Source organism: Sardina pilchardus, chromosome 11 (genome assembly GCF_963854185.1).
Source record: "Sardina pilchardus chromosome 11, fSarPil1.1, whole genome shotgun sequence".
Lineage (NCBI taxonomy): Eukaryota > Metazoa > Chordata > Actinopteri > Clupeiformes > Clupeidae > Sardina > Sardina pilchardus.
Genome location: NC_085004.1, coordinates 12,017,571 through 12,037,546, shown reverse-complemented (window position 1 = coordinate 12,037,546; position 19,976 = coordinate 12,017,571). Strand labels below are relative to the sequence as shown.

Here is a 19,976-nt window from a genome sequence, read left to right as displayed (position 1 = left end):
CGAATGGTATTCGCATGTCTTATTTAACTTGTACTCTGTTCATACTACGATTTAGACATGCCTAATCTTCGTCCGAGAACCGCTTCCCAAAGGAAGAGACGTTTTAGCCAGGCTCAATGGCATAAGGTGGAGAAGAGGGTAAGTAAAGGTATTTCTGTATGGTGTGTGTGTGTGTGGGGAGGGGGGGAGGGGGGGAGGGGGGGGGGGGATTACAGGTCTGAAGATTGTGATGCTAATACAAGTCTGCTGTTCGTTCTTCTCATGATTCTTAATTTATAGATGTCGAACTGGTGTCAAAAGGCCCAACATGAATTTGCTGCAACACCCCTGTCTTTCAGTGTGGATTGATACACAGAAAGGCAGAAGTTATGTTCATTTTGCAGGTATAGCTTTGTCCATAATTTAACCCCAGTAAAATAAGACTGACAGTGTATCATCTAATCTTGATGACATGAAGTTGATCAGATTAAACGTGTAACTCTACACAAACCTTTAGATTATTAAAAATCCCATCGCCATTCTGACCAAGAGAATTTCAATGCCTTTTCTGGAATTACATTGTAAACTGCCAATCCTGAGCTTGTCAGTTGATGTTATAAATCAATATTTATTTAATATTGTCTGTGAAAACGCTTTTGAATCTCAGGTATTGAGCAGTGTGTTAGCAGTGTAAAAACTGGAATACAACCTAAAAATTGTGTATTGATCAAAACTATAAAAACACTTGATTTTGGTCCAATTTTACATAACTTGTTGTAAAAGATGAAAGATTTATTCTGTATGCGTAAGATGAATATCTGTCTCAAATTATGTAAACATTTGATTTGTTCAAATTATTTTTTAACAATTTGTGTGTGTGTGTGTGTGTGTGTGGGGGGGGGGGGGGTGTAAGGGTGTATGTGTGCATGCGTGTGGGCGTGTTTGTGCATGTGTTTGGGGGGGGGGGGGGGGGGGGGGGTTACTGGGGCTACATGCCTACCAAGTTTCATGTGCCCCGGGTGTTACGGTGTCCCGGGAATCGTTGACGGAAAATTCAGAATCGATGACGGAAAAAAAAACTATATGACCTGTGTAAACATCTACACTGTGTTTTTCCCCCATAAAGTTTTTGTTAGTTCATGCTTTTGCTCTAAAGTAAAAAACAATGTGTACATCACTGCACAGAATGTAGGCGCATTTGTACATTTGTATACAAATTGCTTCTTGTAAACAATGATAATATGGTAAAGTAAAGTAAAAATATTGTTAAAAATGAAAATGTGACATCCTGTGAAATGGTCATATTGTATATTTGAATACCAACACATGTTGGCGTGTCCAACTGTGTTTTCATTCGATGTAGACTTTAATTTCATCAAATTTGATGGAAAATTGGAAAATTCGGTATCAAAATTACCTCACTACATTATCACATAAAACCCCTATGAAATATTGCCATTCACCTTCTATAGTATATGATTAAACAGTTCAAACCTAATCTTATTCAGACACTTGACTAGTTTGGAGTCAGTGCCCATCAAATTGGAAATGTCTATATATTTGTAAAGGCATTTGCATTCATAAAGAAAAAAGAACAGTATATGTAGCATTTCCCATACTGTCCCAGTTTTCTTGGAATTGCAGTTTGTTTACTCTCAGTAAATCAATGGTGTTAAAGGGCTCCTGTTAACCAGTCTCTCCATGCTCAGGCCCAGAACATATTAGGGCCTTTCTGTTATGCGAGGTGCTGGATAACATCCTGCAGCACCATCTCTCCAACAGACCAGTCTTCCCAAAAGGTGAAACTGATATATTGTATAGACTCATTACATGCAAAGCGAGATATTTCAAGCCTTCATGTGTTATGATTCTGATGATTATGTCTTACAGCTTATGAAAACCTCACATTCAAAATCTCAGAAACTTAGAATATTACACGAAATCAATAAAAAATGGATTTTAAATACAGAAATGTCGACCCTATGAAATATAGTCATGCATACAGTATGTATATACTTTGTTTGGGCCCCGTTTGGATGAATTACTGCCTCAATGCGGTGTGGCATGGATGCTAACAGCTTGTGGTACTGCTCAGGTGTTATGGAAGACCAGGATGCTTCAATAGCTGCAATAGCTGCCTTCAGTTCTTCTGTATTGTTCAGTCTCATGTCTCTCATCTTTCTCTTGGCAATTGACCTCTGAAGTTCGCCTACAAGAAGGATCCAAAGCTGCCATCTTTTAGCCTCGCGAGCCATCCACGTACTTCCGGCCAAGGATTGCCTCCACTACGAGTCTGGCCGTGCTCCTCTGTGGAGCATTCTGCTCGGTAGAATTGTAACAGAACGCCCCCCCTCCAGAAAGCAGCCAATAAACGAAGAGACGGGTTGGTGGGGGCGAAAGGGGGAGGGCGCTCGTGACGATGACGTTAAACGCCTGCGCTATGTTGTTATGAGTAACTATCGCCGATTGGGTGAGAGCTGTCCAATCAATTCAAACCAGAACTGGGCGTTACTTCCCGCTTCCTGCAAGCGCTTCAGAGCAAAGAAATTCCAGACCATAATACGAAATGAAATGGTAGTATTATGGGATGGTCAGGACCAGGCTAGCCATCTTTGCCCATATAAGGAGATCCGGGAGTTAATTGAAGCTAACTGCCTATGGCAAGTTGCATGGTAAGTTAGCTGTGGGGTAGCAAAGATCAAAGTGTGCTGTCTTCACCTACCGAAGATCACAGTATCCACTAGACGGCAGTGGACAAAACTGTGTAGTGAAAAACGTCTGCATTTCCAATGTCATCATCCCCGCGAGAGTTTAACAGGTGTGATAATTGAAAATCCCCATGTTATTTTCCCATAGAAAAAATCTCAAGATACCGGATCTCCTTATTTGGGCAAAGATGGTGGCTTTTTTGTAGGCGAACTTCAGAGGTCTCAAGGCCCGATCACATTATAGACGGCATGCGCTGCGCTCACCGCTAGGTTGCTCTTGGTTGAGATAACGTTCTACGATTTTTGTTGTTGTTACCGCTCCTATTTCTATGGTTACTGCTGGGCTCCGCGCAAAAGTCCATTCACTTACAGCGCGCCGCGGTCAAAGTTGAACATGTTTCAACTTTGACCGCGGCAAGCGCAACAGCGGCAAAGCGGCAAAATGCCGCCGGCGCTGCGCTTTGCTGCGCTTAGCGGCAGAGCCGCTTTTGCGCTCTCAACCCATTGAAATGAATGGGTTTCATAGCGCATGCCGCCTGTAATCTGATCGGGCCTTTAGCCTGGCAAGCCAAACTACACAGAAATGTATAGTCTGGGGTCGGACCATTCACAGAGTTGAAGCCTGTGGGTGGGATGAACAGTTGTCTTTCAAACTGCCTCTGCACGTAATAGGCCAGCATTTGTGACCAATCGTAGCCGGTCGGCAAAACGGCAAATACATCCTTCCTTAAAACGAATGACTTAAAGGGATAATCCGGAGTGAAATGCACTTTAGATCAATTTTTCGGACTATTGGGAGTACATACGTTGAGTTGACACCAAAATCATGTCATTCGGATGTATTTTGAGAAAGTTCGAGTTCACCGTTTTTAGCCAAAACTCGTTAGCCTGTAAGTGACCGGGGCAGGTCCTTTCGCCACTACAAAACGCTATTTTTATACCTCTTCTACTGTTCCAAACAACACTACACTTACGTGGTAGTGAGTAGAGGGTCCCTAAAGCCAAACCGAAGTATCCCCACGTCTTTATGTGGTCGGATAGAGAGTCCAGAATGAATTTAATCGAGTCAGTACCTTTCCGGAAATGTTAGTAAAGTGTTGTTGAAGCGTTGCGCAGCTGCCGCAGCAACATTTCCGGAAGGTACTGACTCGATTAAATTGAACCTGCCCCGGTCACTTACAGGCTAACGAGTTTTGGCTAAAAACGGTGAACTCGAACTTTCTCAAAATACATCCGAATGACATGATTTTGGTGTCAACTCAACGTATGTACTCCCAATAGTCCGAAAAATTGATCTAAAGTGCATTTCACTCCGGATTATCCCTTTAAGTGTCTCTTTCTGCTCAAACTTCAAAGAAAAGCCCAAGTCTAACTCTTCCAAAGCCGATTCAAACGAGTGCGCTTCGTTAGCCTAATCTTTTGTTTTTGGCGACATTTTTTTTGACTGTCACACTCAAAGTGTGAACTTATCAAGAAAGAGGCAAATAAATGTTACACAGCTCTGCAACAGGTATAATCAACAGTGAAAAAAACTAGCAGGTAGAACGTTTAAAATCTAATTGTCGGAGTCGGCGCTGTTGTGTGTTTGAAAGACAAGTTAGAGGCGCCAAGACCCGCCTTACGTTGCTTCTGATTTGTTTATATTGCGTGATGCCTTCTATGGTTGGTGAGATTTAGGCACAAAGGACTGATGGATTGGTTATTGCTGTCAGTCAATCAGAGCTCGAACTACGGCAAGGCAATGACCAAAGTTTATCATCATGAAAACAAATATAAAGTGCACTGAATGGGGAAATATTTTGCGGGAGAAATGACTTGGCAGCCCTGGTTGTGCGATACGGTCTCAAACCCAACTCGTCGAACGAGGACGCATGGTCCAGCCCCCTGGCGTCTTATTATCGGAAGCCGAAGGTGAGCTAAGGCGGGCTCAAGGACTCCGTACACAGATAGAGCGTTCTGATTGGCTCGGCTGAACTCGACCCTGGCGCAGGCTTTTCCTCAACGGTGCGACCCTAGACCATCCCGCTAGGCAAAAATATTTTTGGCCGCTAGGGTGCGTCTAGATTTCTAGGCTACAGAGGTCTATGATCCATGGCAGATTCTCTATCGGGTTCAGGTCATGCAGTTTGCTGACCAATCAAGCACAGTAATCCCATGGTCATTGAACCAGGTTTTGGTACTTTTGCAAGTCCTGATGGAAAATTAGTCCAGGTGAGACGCATCTGATGTTTGTTGTTCAGGAGCTTACCAAGAGGAATACGACATTTGAAGTTACTTGAAGTTACGTCTTCCCTATGATTGTGAATTCTACTGAACCAGACTGAGAAACCATCTAAATGCTCAGCAACCCTTTGCAGGCGGTTTGGATTAATTAGCTGATTAGAGTGTGACACTTTGAGCCTACAATATTGAACCTTTTCACAATAATCTTATTTTCTGAGATTTTGAATTTTGAGGTTTGAATAAGCTGTATGCCATAATGATCAACATTATCACAAAGGCTTGAAATATCTCACTTTGCATGTAAAGAGTTTCACCTCTCCAGTTGAAATACTGAGATAAATGAAGTTTTCCGCAATATTCTATTTATTATTTTTAGTTTCACCTGTATTTATGTTTTTAACATCTTTTTGTGTTATTTCTATGGTCAGGTTTCCCAATAACTTTGTATCTTGGTTAGTTAGATTCACTTTATTTTTTTGTTTTAAATATTTGTTTTGGTAATTTTATGTAGCAGTACAACCAGAACAAGACAAACAGGAGGATGCCCACTTTGCCCAGTACATACCAGAGAGCATGGACCTTACAGCTCTCCGGTTGGTGGTGGGAAGGCTGACTAGGGCACATTGTAAGTAGCGGCAGTTAAGTGATCAATACTATATCCAATTTATAGACCCTGGAATCAAATATGTACAACCCTGTTTCCAAATAAGTTGGGACACATTGTGTAAAATGTTAACAAAAACAAAATGCTATGATTTGCAAACTAGGTAACCATATACGTTATATTATGTTTGGCTGACGCTTTTTAACCAAAGTGACTTACATCTTTTTACCTTAATTGTGTCTATTGGGCTGTCCAATGGATCGCTGCAACCACGAGGAAGCTGACACTCAAGATCCACCGAACGGTGAGATTTATGACTATGTAAACACTGAAGGTACCAAATGAAAGAGTACCCAGCAAACAATTAACGTTCTGCTAACTTTCACTAACGTTAGCTTTTGGTTCCCCTATGGTTCGTTTTTCAGCAACCTACTAATAACGTTTAGAGAACGTTATCTCCAGGTTGTCAAAACAAATAACGTTCCCCTAACGTTTTTACAACTAAAGAAAAAAACGTTATATTCTGGTTGAATCCCAGCAAGCAAATAACGTTAGCCGCTGGTTCTCCTGTGGTTAGTTTATCAGTAACCTGGAGAGAACGTTATTACAACTAAAGAAAAAAAACGTTATATTCTGGTTGCATTTCTCTTTTCACACAACGTTGCTACTTAGTTGTTTTATGGTATCTTATTTGTATAACCATATCGGTATTCTCTGGTTATATGCATGGGGTTGATTATTGTTGATGAAAATCGCCCCAGAGTTTCTATGAGTTTCCAATTGAACACGGCCAGCAGTCACACTGCAACTTAGTCGGAATAATTTCTTGCAAAATCGACGTATAGCCCTATTCTATTCTTCCCCCCTCTGTTGGATTGATATTCGGCCGACCAGAGCCAGCCCGTCAGTTAAAGGGGCCAGCGCGAGAAGAAGCTAAACTTCCATCTCGGGTCCGTGAAAAAAACAGCCAGTTCTGGGGTTAGCAGACTCAACCTCGCTAACTTTAAGACATTTGGATAACACATAGATAAAGTTACTCACGTAGGCTACTGGCTGTATGGTATCGATCACATTCTTCACATCGTTCTCCATGCACTTGTTCCATTAAGTCCAACAGGCTTTTAAAAAACACTGTACAGGGTAAACCGGGTGGAAGAGCTAGCTAGCCATAGTCCCAGGCAGGCACACAACGATTTCATGCTAACTAATCTGACGAATAGTGTTGGATTAATCCATTATCGATTAGAGTGGCACCTGAAATGCATTCATGTTTTTATTTGTTATGAAAATATGATGATGAGGACTCCAATGAATTCTTTCTCAAACGTTGAGACTGCATCTTAAACAGCAATGTTCCCGGGGGAGAATTGTTTTATATTAACACGTAGTCCAAGTTATAGCCTAGCCTACTGTGCTGTTCACTCAGCCTATCCCACAATTCCCAGTCCCAATTTAAAACAAAATAAACCAAAATCCATCATAATTCTGAACCGAGGACTTTTAATGGCATACGATGCAATAAAAACAGCCAGTTTTGAATGTTGAAACAGTGTGTTAGGCTAGCGCCTGCTCTGCTTATGTTTTGATCTGACTAATCGTTAATTATATGAAAAGACACCGTAGACAAGAAAGTATTAGACCTAACGGCATTTAAATACTTAGCTGACAAGTAGTCATGTTATCGGGCCGTATTCGTCGCACTTCAGCAAGCAGCTAATGGTAAGTGAAGGTACATACATGTTATATATAGTCATTGCCTTAGTCATCAGAGACGTTCGCTCTCCCAGGTTGCAGATAGGCTGTCGTCGCAGACGGCGAGTGTACGAGCCATGCCTGGATGTCACGATAATTCTACATATTTTTTCCCCCTTTACACTTTGTTGCTGGGAGGTTAGGGCAGTGGTTCTCAACCTTTTGTCAGTCGCGGCACCATTTACATAAATGAAAAATCTCAAGGCACCCCAAACTTTCTTTCTTTCTTTTTTTTTTAATATAGATTAACATTCGAATACACACTGTCTCAGAAGACCAACAAATGCATAACACATGTACATATGCATAACAAATACATACTAAAACGCCCACCCACCCCCCCCCCCCCCCCCCCACACACACACACACACACACACACACACACACACCCACACACACACACACACACACTCAAACCCACACCCACCCACACACACACACACACACACACAGGAGTGTGACTTACACTCAGTGAGAGACTTGGGCCTGCGAGGAAGAACACAACCGCTCTATTCTTGCAGGAATGGATGAGAGACACACTCGTAGCTCCTCGTCCACAGCTCTCAGGCGCTCTCTGTACTTGTTCTTGATGCAAGTTAAGGTCGAAAAGCTCAGTTCACACAAGTATGTCGTGGCAAAGGGTAACAGTATGTCAACGGCGCTAATTGACAATGTCGGATATTCCTTTTCCAAAAATATCCAAAATGTATCCAATGCCATATCTTGGAATTGCATCCGTAATGTACGATCTTCTCTCATTTCTGCCAGCTGCTCCTGTGCCTGCATTGGCAGGTCTGCTGCGCTCTCCAGAGCGCACGAATTCCAAGGGTCACGGACCCAGTCAAAACCAGCAAAGGTCTCCGCTGGAAAATACTTATTAAATCTCTCGTCAAGGGTTTGCAGATGCTGAGATATAAGGCCGGAATTTTTTTTGCTGTTTGAATGTTCATTGTACAGAGGAAACATCGCAACGTTTCCCTGTTTCACACAAGAGCGCCAGAGAGTGAGTTTTGACTTGAAGCCACGCAATTTGTCTGAGGAGCTCAGAAGATTTTCCTCTTTACCTTGCATTTTAGAATTAAGTTCATTGAGGTGCTTAAAGATATCAGCCAGGTATGCGAGTTTAGCGCACCATTGTGCATCTGCAATTTACTCTGCATATGCAGAATTCTCTCTTGATAGGAACACTCGGAGTTCTTCTCTTAACTCGTACAGCCTGTCCAAAACCTTTCCGCGTGAAAGCCAGCGGACAGCCGTGTGCAACAACAAGCTCTGATGCTCGGCTCCCATTTCGTCACATAGGATGGAAAAAAGACGGGACTTAAACGGCCGTGCCTTTATGAAATTAACTATGCCCACTGCCCCGTCCAGTACATCGGCAAGTTCTTTTGGCAAGGTCTTTGCAACGAGTGCCTCTCTGTGAAGGAAACAATGCGTGGTGCGAACATGTTGGTTTTGCGCTCTGATCCTGCTGATGAAACCTTTGGCACTGCCGGTCATCGCAGCAGCGCCATCGGTGCAAACGCTGATACAGTTTCTCCAACTTAAAACCTCCCTGTTCAAGGTACTCTGTTGTTACACGGTATATTTCCTCTCCCGTTGTGTTGTGCGGCAAACACTTGCAAAATAAAAAATTATCACGAATTTCTCCTCCATCGACAAATCTCACAAATCCCAAAAGCTGAGCGTGGCCACTCACGTCTGTTGATTCATCAACTTGTAAAGCAAATTTACCACATAGTCGGATTTTCTCTAAAACCACGTCTTCAATGTCTGCCGACATGTCATAAATGCGCCTTCCAATGGTAGAGTTCGAAAGTGGCACCTTTGCAATCTCTTTAGCTGCTTGTGGCCCTAACATTTTTTTAACAATAGCCGTACAGGCTGGCACTATCACTGATTTGGCAATCGTGTGAGGCTTTTTAGCCTTGGCTATTATTTCGGCTACCAGGTAGCTAGCCTCCAGTGCATTTTTTGAGATGTTAGCACTCTTGAACATCACCTGCTCCTGTCGGCTGTGTTGACTTTTCAAACGAACAAAATAGTCCCTCCTTTGGTTGGCATGTGATGGGTGATTGGTCGTCAGGTGTCTTTTCAACTTGCTGGGTACCATGGCCTGGTTGGACAATGTCATACCACATAGCAGGCACAGCGGTAGAGGGCATGACGAGTCGCCGGTGAAGATGAAACCGAAATTGAGGTAACTGTCATCGTACTGTCTTTTATTGTCTTTGGTCTTGCTGAAGGTCTCCTTCACTGAATGGCCACTCGAGGATGATGATGTTGAGGGCTTAGATTCAGATGGATCAGTCTCTGGAGCTTTTCTTTTCAAAAATCTATACATTGCTAAAATAACCGCGACACACACAACGGGCAACTCTATGACTTTAAACTCCTTTGATATCGCGCGCTGTAAACAAAAGTAACCAATTTGTAGACGTCATAGGCTGCGTCCCGAACACTGATTGCAGCTTCGGCGTTAGAAAATGAATTTTAACTATTTTTCTGATGTGTGGCCTCAATTTACTTAACTGCGTGTTAAAGCTAGAAGAAAGTTTTCAAAATTATGTATTAATTTATTTCGATTTCATGTTATTAGCCAATGTCAGCCATGTTTCTGCGGCACCCCTGAGGAGGCCACACGGCACCCCAGGGTGCCGCGGCACCCCGGTTGAGAAACACTGGGTTAGGGGAACGTTAATGCAACCAAATATTGTAAAGTTCCCTAAAGGGTAGGAGAACGTTCTGCTAACCAAAATAAACAACCAGAAAAAAACGTAGTATTTTCGTCAAGAAAACTTTCCTGGGGAACCTTGTGGCAACTTTCGCAACTTTCAGGCAACGTTTTCCTAACCAGGAAAAAAACGTTCTAAAAACGTTCTCCTAACCAGAAATTGTTAGCTGGGTAGACTCTTCTTTCACCAGGAAAAAACGGTTTGTTTCTATCGTTTGGTATCCGCCGTTCATTCCGACATACCAGCACTTCGACATTGACGTCCAATTGTCGTAGTGGAGGCATGTCTCCTTATGGGAAAAAGTCCCACCACTCCGACATATTTTTTTTTCATGGTCGCAGTGGCGGTATTTAACTTTTTTTTTCAAACAACGTGCCATTCCGACATGAGGTAATTAATAGGCTATTAATGTTACAGTTATTATTTTCCTGTCACTTCGTCTGTTTTATGACCTAAGGTTGTATTTGGCATCTGTGGATAGCTCTAGCTCTCCTCTTTTATCTGACATGCAAGCCATATATTTTTTACCATGGTTTCACGAGTAGCCTAAATCAAACGAAAGTAGCGGTAGCCGAAGCTATATGACATTCTTATTTGTTTGTCACTTCGTCTGTTTTTATAACACAAAAGGATCGATGTGTTTGGTATCAATGGAAAGCTCTGTTTCTCCTCTTTCATTTGATATGCGTGTCTGTTGCCTGCGATGCCTGGTCCCGGAGTAATCCAAGCGAGAGCAGTGGCTGCGTGGAGCAATATAGACTGTAAATATGATAGGCCTATACTTTGATTTAAATTCATGATTTTATTTTATTTTCATACTTGATCGTACAGACACTGTCTAGTCTCGTTAAAGCCCCGGTTCTGCTCTTTCATGCAATATAGGTCTCATCTCGCTATGACTAATAATCGCGGAGCAATGTACAGAGAAAAATGGGTGTGTTTTTTGACGCACTTTGCGTCCGTCGGGCTCATAGGGTCCGTTAAATTGTCTTGGAAAAAAATAGGATTTGTAAATTGTCGGAATGGGGGTACTAAAATGTGTCGGATTGGCAGCATGTCTAAATAGCAGCATGTCGAAATAGAGGCATGTCTAAATGGAAGCATGTCGTAGTGGTGGCATGTCTGAGTGGCAGCATGTAACCCTATCGTTTTCGTTCTTTAGTAATCGTCAGTAGAACATGGGTTAGTTTGGCTAAAAACACCTGTTTCTGACCAAAAAATGGAGAAAACGATCTTTTTGTGAAAATCAACTTTTTAACGTTAGCGTTTCAGTAGTATGTCAACCACGATTGCACTGTTATCTCGTCAGTCTCGTCAAGGTTGCTAGGGACTCTGATGGTCGCTATAGACTCTGAACAGGACGGTAGACTTAGCAAGCTAGCAGCAAAGTTGTTGTTAGTCTAAACAGCAAATCCAATGTAAATGGATCATACCGTTCACATGTTTTCCATCCTTGATGTAAGAAGTAAGCATATTTATTCCCTGCACCGCGTGCAAACTAGATCCACTGTGGTCGATCTTCAGTACTAGCTTGTTGCATGTCTACATGTACACTCTACAGGCAGATAATCATCCAAATGGCACTGCTGTCATCTAACGGTCCGGATCGCTAGTACAGTCTGTTTACAAGCCTGAAACTCTGCCAGATCGTTCCCAAGCTCACCCATGAGCCCTCCCCATTGAAAAATGCAATTGAATGGCAGTTAAAGGTTGGGTACGGAATTCGCAAAACAGCCGGCAGATTTTGAATACAACCTCAAGTCCCGCCCTCCTTGGACACACATTCATGCACCAACGAAAATTATGCGCGAGAGCGAGCCAGGCTAAATGAAATGCCAGCCTGGCGTCTATGAGCTCTAGTCTCCATACAATCGTCCACATCAACTTCCCCAATTACATTCTTTATTCACCTCCAAAGGGTTAGGTAATAGTTCCACAAATCAGACAAGGTAGATGATTTTATAGCCTACATTATGGTAAAAGCACCTTAGTCTACCAGCCCTTTCGTTCGGAAATTCTAAAACAACGATGCATTTTAATACACAAATAACATTTGATACATCTTTCAGTAGCCATAGGTGTGTATATTTGAACAGAATCTGGTTTGGTTCTTACCAGGGCGTTTATCTTCTGAAATATCCGAGTTTAGTGCTGGCCCGTTGGTTCGCCTATTCCACTGTAGCTCCAAGCGGTTAAGTTTCGATTTCATGTTTACAACACTCTTCGAGTCACAGTAAAATGTAATTTTTGCTACATAGCTTATTTATTGCGTGGGTGATTGAGTTTCCGTAGGTATCCGCTGCTTTAGTATGTATAGAAATGAAGTGACACATACAACTTGAGGGGAACATTATGGGACGTGTAGCAGGCCTAGTTTAGTTTCAGCATTGACTCGCGGTCAACAGATTTCGTGCTATGTGCACGAACAGGTCGCGTGCGGGGGGGGGGGGGGGGGAGGAGGAAGAGGAAGACGAAGACCGTTAGATTGACAAATGAGCTGTGAAATGATGGTATGGGGTTTAGAATACTATTGGCTGGAGTTTTTCGAGCCCTGCCCGTTCTGCAGATGATTGACGTGTTTAATTTCCATTTCAGTGCTTCCAACTCAGTGGCTGTAAGTGGGTTAGGAATAGGATTTCAAGTGATTTTGCAAAAACGACCAAAAAAGCTAATTCCATACCCTACCTTTAATGAGTTAAAATTGGATAATCTAATCCAAAGTTGTAGCAGTTTATATATTTTGCGGCGCCCCCTAGAGGCCATTTTTTTATCTGTGTGTTTGACACTCGGACTCAAATTTTTCTGTAGACCCTAAACTTCAACTGGGAAGTGAAAACCAAACTTTAACACGAATTTTAAATGACTGAGCCTTATACGACCCCACTACCTCCGTTTTACCTGGCAGCGTTTCAAGAGTATTTGCGTCCAAACGGATTTAACGCTACTTCATATTCAAGGCCTATATGTGGCGCTGTTTCAGTTCACCAAATCACCAAAAACGGAGAGGAAGAAGTTTTAATGAGACGTCGAGGTGAAAACTATTTTTACAGTTTATGAGTGGAAGGCTAGAGCATACCTGCCAAAAACTCCCGTTTCCCCCTTGTTTCTCTCCTATCTTAAAGGTTCTTAATTTTGGACATAGGACCTCATTTCCAACTTTACCGAGGTGATATAGGTCGGTGGAGACCGTTTTTATCGCGTTTGCCCCCTTCCTTCAGTTGCAGCGTCCCCCTTTGCTAACGCTGGTTCTAGCTAACGCATTTCTACGGTAACATCAGTCTGACATCAACAACAGTCTTACTCACTCCACCGCACACCCGAGACACGTCAATTAAAACGTCAGACTATCGATATACGTGTCCGTGTTGATAGAATAATTTTAGAAATAAAACTAACCTTGCAACTCAATGATTTATTACATTTTGAGGGACTAGTTTCTCAATATCAATCCGCCACTGCCATACAGGGAACAAAGTAGGCTATTGCAATGCGATGCAAGGTTAGTTTTATTTTTAACATTGTTCTATCAACAGGCATGTGCATTGATAGTCTGACGTTATCATTTATTTGTTTCGGGTGTTCTGTGGAGTGTTTTCAGTGGCAGGCTGGATGTTACCGTTGACTTGCGTTATCTCGGCACCTAGGTTAGCACGAGATGAACGCTGCAACTCAAGGAAGGGCAGAAATTCATTGAAAATGGTCTTCACCGACCTATATCACCCCGACTAAGTTGGAAATAAGGTCCTATGTCCAAAATTCCGAACTAAGGTCATCTCCTGCCGCCCTCACGTTTAGTTGTTTCTCCCGAAAAACTCGTAATTTGCATGGCCATCATACTTCATTCGAAAATCACTGATCCATTAATTTTCTGACAACAACCGTTCTGGCAACATAAACCCAAATAAGGAAACCGGTGCAGTTCACAGCCGAGTCTCGCAAGCAAGCGGGCTAGTTAGCCTAGGCTACTCCAGAATTAGCTGTTGTGAAATGGTTGGAAATTGAATTGATTAACACATGACCAACTGTTCTTGAGTGTTGGTAGCCTAACTTGTATGAAGGTATATTTGGTGCAAAAGTCACAAGCACATTTAACGGCAGATTTCGCATTCGCACACTAAAGTCACAAATGTGTAACCGTAAATTTGAAGTTGTACTCATACCTTTTCATACCTTGTTAACACAAAACAGGGCTACGGGTTCACAAATCCGTTTTACAAGTTTACAAAATCGTTTGACAGATACACAAATCCTAACCTGTGCATCTCAAGTTCCTGGCCTCATCCCCTCGAGACTTTTGCCCCATTTACACTGCAATGATTGGGGCAAAACACATTAGCACGTCCGTGTTTCATAATCTGAGAACATGCAAAACATTCTTGCATTTGTAAACCTAAATGTGAACTAATGCAACAGAAGTTGTGCATCTGTGAAATATTTTCTCATTCATAAAATTATATAGATCGCTGTGACCATTGAGCATTTTCTTGCACGACTACAAGTCAATTGATACAAGTGCTCGAGTCTCCTTTTACGAGTTTCAGCTGTTGTTTTCCGGACGGATACTTTTGCACTAGCAAGGTGCAAAAAGGATTTGTATGTGTGCACGTCGAGCGAATCGATCGAAAAGAAAACAAGGCGGCCGGATCTGGATCCTGGGATCGTGCCCAGGCATCCCTGTTTATATCAAAGTACAGTAAGTATCCGTTTCCATAATATCGATAAAAGACGCACGATTGATAGATTTTCTTTCCACAAAATGAGAAAAAATATTTGTTGCGATTGTCGTTTGTTACGACCTTATTATTTAGGCCCTATACACTAATCCAGCGAAACACGGAAGTAACACAAAACCGCCATTACTGCGTGCCTGGCTGCTAAGAAATTAGCCTGTTGGTTCCATAGGCGGCTGTTGCAGAAGTTAGCTGTCATTAATACACGTCTTAATACCTTATGGTGTTAATAAATTACCTTCATTGGTAAGTTTTGGTACAGTCTGACATCATTGATCCAATGTTCCCTTTCACCTGACATTTTCATTCATTAGCAGTCCTCTTGTTAGACATTCTCTGACAGGATGCTTTCATTGAAAAGCACAGACAAGTGTCACTCGTCACACTCGCAGGCACGCAGTAATGGCGATATTCAAGATGGCAGCGCCCATAAAGTTCGCGCTGGATTAGTGTATAAGCCTACATAAGTCTGCACAGCAAACAACTACTTGCCTAGCCCTACCCGATAGTCTTGATTTTATGCAAGATACAACTCAGCTGTGCGAAAATTGCTGAAGGATTGTGTCAGATTATGTCCTCGGACGGACGGTGTTATTTCTGTGTAGGCTAGGCAATATCCTGCGTTTATCTAGCGATAGCTTGATCTGACACTAGAGAGGATTTAGCAAGCAAGTAGGTAAATTAAGCTAGACATAGGCTACCTGTCATGATAATGTAAACAAACAAGCAAACTTTCCTCTACTTACTTACATGAGCAGGGATGCCTGGGCGCGATCCAAGATCTAGATCCGGCCGCCTTGTTTTCTTGTCCATCGATTCGCTCGACGTGCACGAATCACGAATACAAGTCGCGCCTCGCTAGGTGGTGTAAATAGTGCAAAAGTATCCATAAACTGAAACTCGTAGAAGGAGATTCGAGCACTTGTATTGATTGACTTGTAGTCGTGCGAGAAAATGCTCAATGATCACAGCGATCTATAGAATTTTATGAATGAGAAAATATTTCACAGATGCACAACTTCTGTTGCATTAGTTCACATTTGGGTTTACAAATGCAAGAATGTTGTGCATGTTCTCAGAGGATGTGCCAATGTGTTTTACCCCAATCGTTGCAGTGTAAATGGGGCAAAAGTCTCGAGGGGATGAGGCCAGGAACTTGAGATGCACAGGTTAGGATTTGTGTATGTAAAACGATTTTGTAAACTTGTAAAACAGATTTGTGAACCCGTAGCCCTGTTTTGTGTTAACAAGGTATGAAAAAAAAATGTACAACTTCAAATGTACGGTTACACATTTGTGACTTTAGTGGGCGAATACGAAATCTGCAGTTAAATGTGCTTGTGACTTTTGCACCAAAAATACCTTCATAAACTTGTGTCCACGGAACAAAATCTGACAGCAGCTTTTTTCAAGTACTGAGACCTTCATTCTGAGAATTTTGGAGGATGTGTAACCTGCGTTGTGTGGAACTACGCGGTCCAGCCAAGCACACGCCCAAACTTGAACCCGCGAGACAGCAGCACCTCGGATCGGGAGTCGAGCGCGCTAACAATCTAGCTAAAAGCCCAGGCTACTACCTTTCATGCCAGCAGCGCTCTTGAAGCGTCGGGGAGTGAGGTTTACTAACGTTCTACAGCATAGCTAACCAGGCAGCATCCGTTACACTCACCCCCCTAAACCTCACTCCCGATCCGGGTCACGGCACCAATGTAACCTGCGTTGTGTGGAACCACCGCGGTCCAGCCCTGCACACGCCCGGACTCGAACCCGCGAGACAGCAGCACCTCGGATCGGGAGTCGAGCGCGCTAACAATCCAGCTAAAAGCCCAGGCTACTAGCTTTCATGCCAGCAGCACTCTTGAAGAGTCGGGGAGTGAGGTTTACTAACGCTCTACAGCATAGCTAACCAGCTAGCACCCGTTACAGATGCATCGATGGATCCTCGGCGTGAAAAATAGCCCACAATCCTTTGCGTATGGACGATTAGACATTTTCTGACAGTGTGATTTAAAGATAAGAGGGAGAGGGAGATGGAAAGTAGATGCAAAGAAGCAGTGCGTGAACCGGGCATGTCCTTTCGCCGCTACAAAACGGTATTTTTATACCTCTTCTACTGTTCCTAACAACATTACATTTTTGTAGCGCACATGCACATTTTGTACCGGACATGCCCGGTTCACCTCCAGGCTAACGAGTTTTTGGCTAAAAATGGTAAAATCGAACTTTCTCAAAACACATCCGAATGACATGATTTGATGGCAACTCAACGTATGCACTCCCAATCATCCGTATATTGATCTAAAGTGCATTTTACTCTGGATAATCCCTTTAAATTCTGTGCATTTAGCCATTTCCTGGCTGATGTGTTTAATGAACTGGCCTCACTCAGTTGCGTCCTTCAAAGGAATGATCTTCTCATTCTACCCCAGGCCATCTCAGCAATCAGAAAGACAATAATGGTATTGCAGGCTATGGAGAAAGCACCTAAAGCCTACCTTACATTGACAGACTTTGCAAAGATTTGGAAAAGATTTTTGAAAGACTACAGTCTCAGACCCTCTCACATCTAAAGACAATTCATTGAGTTTTTAGTCACAGTCTAGTCACAGGCCAGTCTCAGATTAGGATTTTGCAAAGACTGTGGGTCACTATTTACAAGACTGCTGCTAGATTCCTTCAAATTATTTCCATCGTGCAATAGGCTACACGTCATCATTAACAGGAAATCACATGATAGCCTACTCATATCAAAGAATTTTTTTCGCGTTTCTGCAGCATTGTTTGATGTGTGACATCACTAACAGATATAGAGTTGTTCTGTCTCGTAGAATAGCCGACTAATAAATTATAAGAAATGAAATAACAAATAATCATACAGGCTACAGCTGTCGCCTATTTTGCCCCTTCCTGTTTTCGTGTTCGCGAGAGGTTACTATTGGTTTTTAATGTTCACGTCAGTATTTGCATGAGCCACGACTGAAAAGACTTCCGATAATATCAAACATGTTTGATATTGTCGTAACGGCAAAACTAGAGAAAGACTGCCTCCGACGGACTTAAAACCGCTAAGATTGGCACCTTACACTAAACGATTTAGATGACGGGAGCGCGCTGCGATTCTAGCACAACTCTCAAGATTTCCGCCCGATTTTGGAAATTTAGTCGCCGACTGTTAAAACAGGCCAAAATCGTGCAATGTAAGCCAGCCTTAAGAGAGGAGGCATGTTGTGCCAGTTCTTGGATTGTCTTCAAGGGCAAGAGGTCTCATTTCAGGTGTGGTAGGGATTCAGTAGAGTGAGTGTAGTGCTAGTACAGCAGGTCAGCAGCAAGAATTAATGCCTGACTAGTATTTCTAATCATCTCACTTGACTTACATTTCTATAAGAATTATTGAATAATTGGATCATGTTAAATTTGTATGTTGTGTCAGCTAGGTGCTTTACAATTCCCTTGTGATGAACAACTAGGTCTGTCTGTTTGTCTGTCTGTCCGTCCATCCATCTATCCGATGTCATGTTGCTCACCATTAAGTTAGAACTCTACAACACCACTGTGTAAAACACGTTATTCTTTTGTTCCTTTTTCTTCATTATTATTTTTTGAAGGGTGTGCCACTCTCAGGGGATGTTACAGGAATGCAGCACAGGCTATAAAAGAACATCACCACAGCTATCACCACCACTGTAGAAGCCCTCAACTACAGATTTGAAAATCTCATCAATTATTCCTTGGAGGACTATAGTGCTGTGAATTGCTTCAAAATCTTCCACCATGACACTTGGCCTGAAAACAGCACTGAACTGGTTGATTATGGCAATGATCAATTGGAGGCCCTAATGGAGCATTTCAGTCATGTCCTTACCAGGTACAGTACGTTGATGTATAATATGATTAGCTTGATGGGTTACCAAGTTATGAAACAGATGAGTAACAAGCCTATGCTTTTCTCTCTCTAGCGCTGGATGCCAGTTGGATGCTGTGCCTGGGGAGTGGCAGAATATGAAGACTCTGGTCAGCCACACTTTCAAGTACAAGTTCTACAGCAGCTTGTGGCAAACAGTTCTGGTCAAAGAGCCATACAGAACTGACTACAAGGTAACGAGCAGTGAAAACATAGATGTAAGGTTGTACTTTAATTGTAATGACTTGACTAATGACTAATATATAACCTAGTTTTTTTTTTATCAGTTTGAATGAATCCCTCTTAAATTAAATTACTTTCACAGAATCTACACCTTGTGGAGATCCTGCTGGTTCTCCCTATCTCTGCGGCGCAGTGTGAGCGAGGCTTCTCTGCACAAAAGCGCATTAAGAATTCGCTGAGAAGCTGACTTAATGTTGATACGACAGAGGACCTCATTCGTATTGTGTCAGAGGGCCCTTTTGTTGAGTTATTTGATCCGACAGTCTGTGCAGAGAACTGGCTGTCAGATGGAAAGAGGTCCCGAAGACCAAACTACAAATCCTGGCCGGCTGATTTCGAAATGATTTTTGTTTAAAGTGCATCAATTAAATGAAATTCAGTTCCATTTTAAAGCAAAAAAGTAACATTACACTGTAATAAACATTCAAACCAAAAATGTACTTGTGCCCCCATTTTTTTTCTGTGCTCCTAAAATTTTTAACTTAGGGGCACGTGCAGTGATGGGCAGTAACGCGTTAGAAGTAACGTGTTACTGTAATCCAATTACTTTTTTCAAGTAACGAGTAAAGTAAGGGATTACAATGGCAAAATCAGTAATTAGATTACCGTTACTTTAGGCTGCATTACTGCGTTACTAAACTGCGATTTTAATTGCTTTGTGAGACTGTCTGGTGACAATCAGTATAATGTCCAACGCATTGCCATAGATGTAAACAACAGACGAGACAACAGAGTGCGGGAGAGAGCATGACCATGCTGCATTTAATAGCCTACGTGAGTTGGGGTTTTCCTAAACTTTTAACCATAGTTCGGGACTTGGACTTCTTTTGCTTATCTTTACTTCACTTTTATTGTTCTTTCTACTTTCATTTCATTCGATGACTTATGCTTTCACTCTGGACTGATGCTTCAACTCAAATGTCTTTTCAAATTCAAAATTGGGGTCGTTGACGTTCGAACTTGTTTTCGGTGGACATAATAAGTTTGTACCGTCGGAGTCTTTGCGAGACAATGAGCAAAATGTCCGTAAATAATAGAGCCTGTATCATCTGCGTTCTCTGTAGTCGCTTTCAGACATAACCCCTGCGGTAGCCTATGAGG

At 42.4% G+C, this 19,976-nt stretch overlaps 1 long non-coding RNA gene across 1 annotated transcript; it reads left to right on the top strand.

The window, feature by feature from the left end:
- The first annotated feature begins 281 nt into the window (after nt 1-281).
- On the top strand, nt 282-19,265 carry LOC134095761 (uncharacterized). The gene is made up of 6 exons (XR_009940607.1): nt 282-383; nt 1,689-1,778; nt 5,422-5,818; nt 18,337-18,596; nt 18,688-18,826; nt 18,958-19,265. It is a non-coding gene; the product is annotated as an uncharacterized LOC134095761 (long non-coding RNA).
- Nucleotides 19,266-19,976: the final 711 nt, after the last annotated feature.